This window comes from Mirounga angustirostris, unplaced genomic scaffold, assembly GCF_029215605.1.
Source record: "Mirounga angustirostris isolate CCGP_5_RB_7025 unplaced genomic scaffold, mMirAng1.0.hap1 SCAF_2, whole genome shotgun sequence".
In the NCBI taxonomy this organism is placed as follows: domain Eukaryota; kingdom Metazoa; phylum Chordata; class Mammalia; order Carnivora; family Phocidae; genus Mirounga; species Mirounga angustirostris.
This window is the reverse complement of record NW_026991710.1, coordinates 54,254,405-54,264,191: the sequence shown is the minus strand read 5'-3', so window position 1 is coordinate 54,264,191 and position 9,787 is coordinate 54,254,405. Positions and strand designations below refer to the sequence as shown.

General features: G+C 35.8%; 1 pseudogene; it reads right to left on the bottom strand.

Annotated features, from left to right (window-relative positions):
* Nucleotides 1-9,448: 9,448 nt before the first annotated feature.
* On the bottom strand, nt 9,449-9,573 carry LOC123849019 (U4 spliceosomal RNA; annotated as a pseudogene).
* Between the last annotated feature and the right edge of the window lie 214 nt (nt 9,574-9,787).

Sequence of the window (9,787 nt, the reverse complement as noted above, 5' to 3'; positions counted from 1 at the left end):
TTCTGCTTCTAATGTTCTACCCCCAGATGTCTGCTCATCTAACATTCTCATCTTTTTTGGCCCAGATTTTACATTCTAATGAGGCATACTAAACTAGTTATTTTTGTAACTTACTCCATTCCTTCCACTTCCTACCTTCTTACCCTGTTGTAGTAATTATTGACACCTATCAACTTTTAATATGTATATAATTAAACTTTTTTTTTTTTTTAAGATTTTATTTATTTGTGAGAGAGAGAATGAGAGACAGAGAGCATGAGAGGGAGGAGGGTCAGAGGGAGAAGCAGACTCCCTGCTGAGCAGGGAGCCTGATGTGGGACTCGATCCCAGGACTCCAGGATCATGACCTGAGCCGAAGGCAGTCACTTAACCAACTGAGCCACCCAGGCGCCCTATAATTAAACTTTTAAAAATGATCCATTCATAATGATGTTTTACTCCCATAGACTATAAACTCCAGGAAGAAAGGATTCTCTATCTGTTTAATCACAGATGCCTAGAATAGTGTTTAGCATATATTAGCTGCTTTTTCAATATTTATGGAAAGACCAAATAAATGTTATTTGTACACCTAGTTATTTATAGCACAGCATCTGACACTAGAGAACACTCAATACATTTTTTTGAATAAAATAATAAATGAATAAGTACAAAGCCAATAGGAAAATTTCAATTTTTACAATTTGTTCCATATTCTAGAATATGCTGAGGATAGGGTTATAGAAGGAAAAAATGGGAAGGAATCAGAGACAAATGAACCTTTCTCCCTTTCTTCCAGAAGAAATGCCTAGATTGCAGATCCCCAGTTTCCTAGCACTGATGAAGAATTCTCTCATCTTTTCTCTCAGAGATGATCCTTAAAGCAGGATCTATACTGCACAGTTTCAAAATCAATAGGTATATGATAATTAACAGTTTGGAGAACTATGACCTAACTAATGATGCAAGAACCATCAGTTTTTAAGTCCTAACAGGAAAATTTGACATGAAGAATTAGCTTTGCAGTCTGACTTGTAGAGATAGCAGTTGTCTTCTGCTGTGGACTGAATTATGTCCCTACTTTACTCTCACATTCATATGTGAAGCCCTAACTCCCAGGGTGACTGTATTTGATGATAGGGCCTATGAGGAAGTGCTAAAGATTAAATGAGGTCATAATGGTGGTGCCCTGATAATGATATCAGTATTGTCCTTATGAGAACAGGCACCAGAACTCGCTCTCTCTCTCTCTGCCATGTGAGGACACAGGGAGAAGAGTGTTCTCACCATGAACCTTAGAACAGCTGGCTTTAAAATTTTGGACTTTTCAGTCTCCAGAACTGTGACATATACATTTCTGTTGTTTAAGTCACATAGTCTGTGGTATTTTGTTATGGCAGCCTGAGCTGACTAATACAGTTCTCCTGTTCTTTTTGCCATTTTGAAGATGACACACTTTTTGTTCTAGGGCCATATCATGTAGAATAAAACTGACAAATAAAAACAAGGTACAATACACAGATATAGGAACAACTCAGATTCTGAGATAGGTTGGTTCCCTTTGAAAACTGAAAAATATAATTAACCCTAGAGTAATATCTTCAAGAAAAACAAAAAAAGGAAGGAAGGAAGGAAGGAGGGAAGGAAGGAAGGAAGGAAGGAAGGAAATGAAAAGTTGTGCTTTCTAAACTGCAGAGATAAAACTAACATTTTTTCCATTGGTCAAAAAGCTTCCAACAAATGTGATCTATAATATAAGGAGTCTATTTTTTCCAAATGTGCTTTCTTAGCACAGTGTATAATTAAAAGCTAATCAGACACTCAGTGGGAATACAAAATATAAGGGCATATTAAGAGCTTTTGATATATTTAATTCTGACAATATTTTACATGAAGGAAATTATTATTCTTGAGGAAAATTTACATGTTTCTTGAAGACATTTGTGTAAAGAGTGTGAGGATATGGTAGCTTGTTGCAGAAATGGCCTCAACAATTCACCTCTCTATGTGTGCTCAGAAGTAGTCCTTCATGCTCTTGCCCTTGAATTGACAATGTGACTTACTTTGATCAATAAGATGAGATCAATTGTGACAGAAGCTGACTTAAAAAGTACAACTAACTGGGCTTTTCTTTTCTTGCTATTGTTGGGACCCCTGTGACTATAGCAGCTAGGTGATGAGCTACATGAGGCCAAATCATCTCTGTGGCCTTCCCTGACAACAAACCAACTGCTAGATATGAAACAGGTCATCCTACACCATCCTACTCCAGCTGGAATGGCCTAGACCAGAAGTACACCCAGCAGATCAATAGAATGGTGAGAAATCATAAATGTTTATCATTTAAGTCACTAATTTTGGAGATAGTTTGTTATGAAGCAAATGCTAATCAATATAAAGAAATAGAAAATGAAATAAAGATTGAACAAAGATCAAGTGAAAACAAAATACCATAAAACAATTGTAGATATCCACTTAAATTTCCTGAATTCAATGGTGGTCCTAGTAATTCAATATATCATGGATTCCCAAGATGAAAGAAAGAAAAAACAATCTTGAAGTTCAAAACCAGTCTTCACTGAGAGAAAACATATGCATTTAAAGGTAATAATACTTATCATTTCTAAAATGTCTTCTATGTGTCACTGTTCACTTCTTTACATATTTCACATCATTTAGCCTTTGTGAGTGCTTTGCAAGGGAAGTGTTTTTAAAGTCTTTTGACAGATGTAGGATCTGAGGCTCAGAGAAGTTTAGAAACTTGCCCTAGGTCTCCCAACTGCTGCGTAAAGGAGATAAAAGTTGACTGCAGTCTTTTGTGACAACACACTATCTGAAGACCACCAGATCTGTGAATGACAAGCAAAGGAATTCAGGCATGATTGTATGAACAATATCCATTCTAGGCATGGTTATACTTTAATGTAATGTGTATGACAGCTTTGCCAGAGACTTGAAAAAAAAATCTATTATAAAATGGAAAGTCTCTATTTTGATGCAAAACATTTTTAACTGATTTAAGGGAATTCTACAAAATTATCAGAATTGTTTTCTTATTGGTAACTATTGATCTCTGTGCCACTGTCTCATTAACACTTTTATTACCTTGTCAATCAAATCCCCACCTGCACCAACCAGGGACTGAAAGGATTTGCCATTATTAAGACTGTCTGGTGCCCAGGAGCAAAGAAATCCTGCTGAAAGTGTAAGGATAAATCAGCAGGGATTTAGATAGCATTCTAGATGCAGAAAGCAATTCAGTTAAAAAAAAAAAAATCAGAGTATTCTAACATCATTTGAAGAAAAAGATTTTTTTTACTTCTTTAAATGTTTAGGATTTTAGTATTAAAAAAACTTGATTTCAAGTATGTTTGGTTAAAAGCTTGTGATATTTGAAACTGCTTTGTGAACAATTTTATTGTACAAGCTTGCTGAATTGCACTGATCTCAGGGCAAAAGTAATATGTAGGCAATAAATGTTTCTTATGTGTGTAGCTAATTTTATCATTTCCTCTAATAGTGGCCTATTAGAGCAAACAGATTAGCAGTTAATTGGTATCCAACAAAGAACTATTTCAGTTGTTATTTGCTTTTTTCCCTCCTCCATCAGTCATCTTAATCAGTACCAATACACCAGTCTAGATTCCAGTGCTTGCCATTACCTTATAAAAATCCTGCATTTAGAATGTCATTATTTGCTAGGTATTCAACAAATTACACACAAATTCACTCTTCTGGAGCTTCCCTTACTTGCCTCATTTTCAGCCATCAATAATTTCATGGTGATTACTTTCACAGTACATAGGCATTTTCAAATGTGTGAGCAGCTAATTTTGTTTGGGTCTTACATTAGCTTAATGAGTATTTATTGAACAGATAACCTGTAAAAAATACCAATCTAGGCCCATTAAAGGATGCACAGATGAAGATAAGATGACCTGTTAAAGTATATACACAAGCAACCATAATATAAAGCATATATGCTAAATGCCATAAGAATGGTATGCACAAAATGTCACAGGGAATCTAATGGAATGTCAGGTCCAAGTGCTTAGAGAATCAGGCAAGGTATCATGGATCTTAATGCATGGATGGTATTGGTCATGAGGCAATTGTGACCAAACAAAATACAAAAGAAGACAGTATGAGTATGTTGTGTCTATGTGCATGTATGGGGAGGTGAAGTTTAGAAAACAAAGATGAGTCCTAGTATAATAAAGGGGAACATATATACAGGAATGCCAGATTCATAAATTTGAGCTTAATTTTATGGGCATTGAAAAACAATGATTTTATATCAGAGAATGACATAATTGGAGCTATGCTTTAGGAAAATTAACTTGACAATGGTGTATTACAGCATATTTCAAGCTGAAATAAAATATGAAACACTTTTAAAGAAACTATTACAATTCTCTTGGATTCCTGGTGTGGATGCAAATTATTTTTAATACCACATAAATATGTGTACCTGTAAATCAAATATAAATCCTAATGATTATAGATCTTATGATAATTATAAAACCTAAATAAATTTAAAATTAAATACCAACTAAATAAGAAAACTAAGATAATCCAAATTAATAACATTAGACTCTGGACCAAGATATGACATAGGAGGTTCTTGAATTTCCCTCTTCCCGTGGACACACTAAGTATACAGCTACACATGGAGTAGTTCTCTCTGAGAGAAATCCAGAAATTAGCTGAGTCCTACACATTGGGTGAAAGGGAAAGTACCCACATCGAAACAAGTAGGAAAGTGTGAGGATGTACTCTTGCCACAAAACCCACCCTGGCACAGTGCCATATAAATGGGCACAGTGCCATATAAATGGAAGGGAATCTCCAACTCCCTGCTCCTTTTGAGAAGTAAAGAGTTTGATCTGTTCATTTGGCACCTCAACTTTTAAGGCTCCCACCTGAAGTATGGGCCCCCAAAACATCTACCTCTGAAAGCCAATGAAGCCAAAGTCTATAAGACCCATAGGACTATAGAAAACAAGTAGCTCTCAATGGGCATGCTAGCACTCACAATGGCTATACCCATCAAGGCTCAGCACAGAGGGAGCAGATGAAAACATTCACCTACCAGTTTTTTCTGGAAGGGATTTTACTGTGTACTTTACAAACTGTAGCCTGAGGGTCTGATTTCTGATCAGCCAGCATCTAAGTGCTGACCACAATCTTACAGTTGGGGATACTGATGGGTCTTGGTGCACTCTCAACTATTGGAAACTACTAAGAACAAAGATGGTGACTTGGATGATCACAAAAGTTTGAGGGAAGAACTCAGGAACTTAAGCCAGGCTGATTGACAAAGTTCATATCTTACATGAGACCAGTCTGTTAGGACTGGGAAGGTGGCTATTCTATCTAAAGCACAGAAATCAACATAATTAAAGAAAATGAGGAAACAGGAATATGTTTCAAACAAAAGAATAAATCTCCAGAAACCAATGTTAATGAAATGGAAATAAGTGAGTTACCCAGTATAGTTCAAAATAATGGCTGTAATGCTTACTGAGATCAGGAAAGCAGTGCATGGACAAATTGAGAATTTCAACAAAGAGATAGGAAAAAAAATAGCAAACAAATCCTAGAGATGAAGAATACAGTAATTGAATTGAAAAATTAATAGAGGGTTAAATAACAGACTGGATCAAGTGGAAAAAAGGATTAGTGAACTTGAAGACAGAGTAGTAAAAGTTATTTAATCAGAGGAGCAAAAAGGAAAAAGAGTGAAAAGGAGTAAATGTAGCCAACTTCTTGCTTTCCTTCTGCCACTGTCACGGTTGATTTACTCCTTGTGCTCTTGTATGGTTGAACTGCCTAGAACCTACCAGCCATACATGGGGCATGGGATTATACTTCTCAAGAGATTGCTAAGGAGTAGGATGCAACCCAGACATGTGAGGGGTTGCATTCTAGAGGGGCAACTTTAAAAGTGGAAAACAAGAGATGGGCAGGACCTATGAAGATTTATACCTACTTTTGTTCCTCTTCCACTGGAATGTTCTAAGGCACATTTTTACTTTTTTTTTTTTTTTTTTTTTTTACAACTTTCCAGAGATATTCTGCATGGTTGTGCAGATGCTTCTACTAAAGAATCAGGTGTGCCTGTTCATGGCTCCTCATGAAGCAGTGGCTGGTCCAGAAATGCATCACTTTGCATTGTTTGACATTCTTCATGCCCAATTCCACTTTCCTTCATTCTCACTGCCCTGGGTTGCTCCCACCCCAAATAATTAATCACTCTTACTTAATCCTTGCTTCAGTTTCTATTTTCTAGAGCTTTTTGAACTGAGAAATGTTTAGAACTTTCAGCTTTCAGTCTCTTTTCCTCAGAATTATGCACCATGGGCTACTTTCTTGAATGATAAGCAAAAATTAGAGTAGATAAGTGTATTTGCTTAGTAATTTACACCTCACCTAACCTACAAATAGATAAAAATTACCCAAATATCTGAAGCTAAATTTTAATAGTTGCATTTCTATTAAATTTAAAATTTTTCATTCTTATTTTCATATTAACATCTAAATAATTTTTAAAAATTTAGGTAAAATGATTTGCAGTACCTTAAGATTCCATCATTTACTAAGAAATGTGGCAAGTAGTTCTTCAGTTCTATGGTATGATTAAAAAGAAAAGAATCTTGGGGTCAAAGACATGGATATGAATTCCTGTTCCATAATTTTCTTATTGTGTAGTATTGATTTTTTTTCCTGTGTATATTCCCTATTTAAATGTGTGGTTGTAAAAATAGAATATTATGAATCCATTGTGTGTAACATTATTATGTGAATAGTTTTGTTTACAGAATTTATAGTCCTCTAAGTGTCCCAGGCTTATGGTCTCCTCTCAGCCCTCCCACCTGTCACATATTCTCTTTTCTTTTAATCAGAAACCCTTTGCTCCTTTTCACCTTCCTAAGGTTCAGAATTAGATTACAATATGAACATTTGGCTATAATAGCCAAATATTATGTTGATTTCTGAGTCATCTGGGGTAAGTCACTGAGCCTTTTTGCATATCTATTTTCTCAAGTATAAAATGCAAATGGAAACATTTAATCTCTCCTTATTCCGTAATGATCTTTGAAAGAATGAAACAATCACCAAAAGAGCCATTTTTCAAACACATAGGAGGGGATATACCATTAATAAAATTACCATTATTTTTTAAATTTATTTTGTAATATTAAGAAAACAACAAAAATGGATATAAGAATACAATTACCTGGCAAACAAGATGTCCAAGGAGTGAGATGAAAAACTGTAAAAAATTAGGAACATTGTTTATCCTTAATGTAACAAAATTTCATTTGTTTTATCTCTTTTCACTAAATCACGTGACTAATTCTAATTGAAAGATGATCACCCATACAGTATAGAAAAAAATTTATTTAACGTAATTTGGCCCCCAAAGACAAATTAACATATGGATATAATTTCTATGTTAACTGGAATAGATATATTTTTTAATACAGACATATTTTTATTGACTAAATGAATATTTCTTACATGAAGATTTTTAAGATTTTTAAAAATAGGGGTACCTGTGTGGCTCAGTCAGTTAAGCATCTGCTTTCAGCTCAGGTCATGATCCCAGGGTCTTGGGATCAACCCTGCATCAGGCTCCCTGCTCAGTGTGGAGTCTGCTTCTCCCTCTCCCTCTGCCCCTCCTTCTGCTTGTACTCTCTCTCTCTTTGTCTCTCTCTCTCAAATAAATAAATAAAGTCTTAAAAAAAATTAAAAAACACATTGTTGTAAGAATGAAGGAGCTGGAATTTGAAATTTAGCAAATGACTAAAATACTACTAATTCATTACATTTTAACCCAGTAACCTAAGTAAAAATGTTTTTATTTTTATAAATGTTCTCTCATGCCATTTCTTTTTTCCCCCTTAAGAAGTGTCTTGGGGTCAGGTAATTTATGCCTAAGCATGTATTTAAAATAGAAAGTATATGGCAAACTTTTCAATTATCCACCTCCCAGGAGGTAATTTAGCAGTGATTAAGAATAGGGACCATGGAGACAGGCTGACTAGAGTGTGAATCTCAGCCCCATGACTAGAGTGTGAATCTCAGCCCCACTCCTTAGCCATGGCACTGACATAGTTGCTTAGCCTCTTTATGCCTAAGGATGCGTCATTTGTAAAAGAAGGATAACGATGATCTCTTTGTAATAGAACTATTTTGAGGATTAGTTTTAAGTATGTAAAGGGCTTAGCACAATGCTGGGCTAAGTATAGAGCCATATTGTAGACTGAGGCAAAAAGAAAAATCAGTAAAACTATCTTTAATTAAGAACACTAAAGAGTTTGTTTTTAATTAAAATATTAATATAATTATCATTTTAAAAAATATCATATCAAAATATTATGAAACTTACTTATATGGTTTTCTTGGCACTCCTTATTTTTTTTTAAAGATTTTATTTATTTATTTGAGAAAGAGAGAATGAGATACAGAGAGCATGAGAGGGAGGAGGGTCAGAGGGAGAAGCAGACTCCCTGCCGAGCAGGGAGCCCCATGCGGGACTCGATCCCTGGACTCCGGGATCATGACCTGAGCCGAAGGCAGTCGCTTAACCAACTGAGCCACCCAGGCGCCCGGCACTCCTTATTTAGATAGTTTTTTGGTACCCCAAGACAAGTGCCTCACTCACTTTACCCTAGTCCCTGCCTGTGGGCACACAGTAAGCACTCAGTAAGTATTAGAAAATATTAACATTAGGTCAAACAGACATAGGTTACTTATTTCAGATATGGGTTATGAGTTAGATTATAGGGGGCTTTGTGGCATGTAGTAGGGGGACTCTTACCTTAAGTTTAAGCATTCACAGAGGGTCTCCCAGAGGAAGTAAAATACTAGCCAAGACCTGAAGGATACAGAGACGTAGGTGAAGAAGCAGGAAAGGTGAGGAGAGAGTAGTGCATGGAGGTGATAGGTGAGAGAAAAATCTAGGGCGTAAGAAGTTGACATAATCTTAGGGTGGTTGTGGCACAGAATGTCAAGGGAACTTGACTATAGGATTAGGAAATTTATACTAATATGTTATACTAATATGATTAGTATAATTTATAAATAATATGTAGACTCAAGAATCACTTTATTGATGTGATACCTGTGCCAGTTACACAGGACTCCTTGTTTAGAAGGATCCCATGCTTCTTTCCATGCTCTGTTATCATCATCTTGAAATTCTTTTTGAACCAGGGGTCCCACATTGTCACTTCGTTCTGGGACATGCAAGTTGTATAGCTGGTCTTAGGTAGACTTTATCATCAGTGCCTTTCAAGTAAGGTGACAGGAACAGATGAAAGTTTAGAAAGATCACTATTGCTGCTGTTTGGGCCAACACTGAATGCAACCTTTTCACTTGGAGACAGTTGCACTCCCCCAGGAGAGAAATATTGTGGCTTAAAGTGGGAGAGTTGTCAAAGGGATGAAAAATGTAGAAGGATATCCAAGATATTTAGAGAAAAGATCTCCAGAATAGAGTTGAGGTTATTGGGAAAAGTTTTCAATTAGCAATAATCACACCTTGGATAAACCTCATTGGCTACGATACTGCCACTGCGCAAAGCTTAGAGTTGAGGTTAAAAAAATAAGAACCAAAGTGCTACGTTTAATGTTAAGGGCATTATATTCTTTTAAAAATATTTGCGTAAAGAAATATTAGAAAAATATATAAGAAACTAATAAGTGTTTAACCAGGTGTGGGATAGTGGTTGAACAGAAGGAATGGGGCATGGGTGGAGGGAAACTTCTGGGTGGATGTTTGTAGTTTTCTATTTTGTTT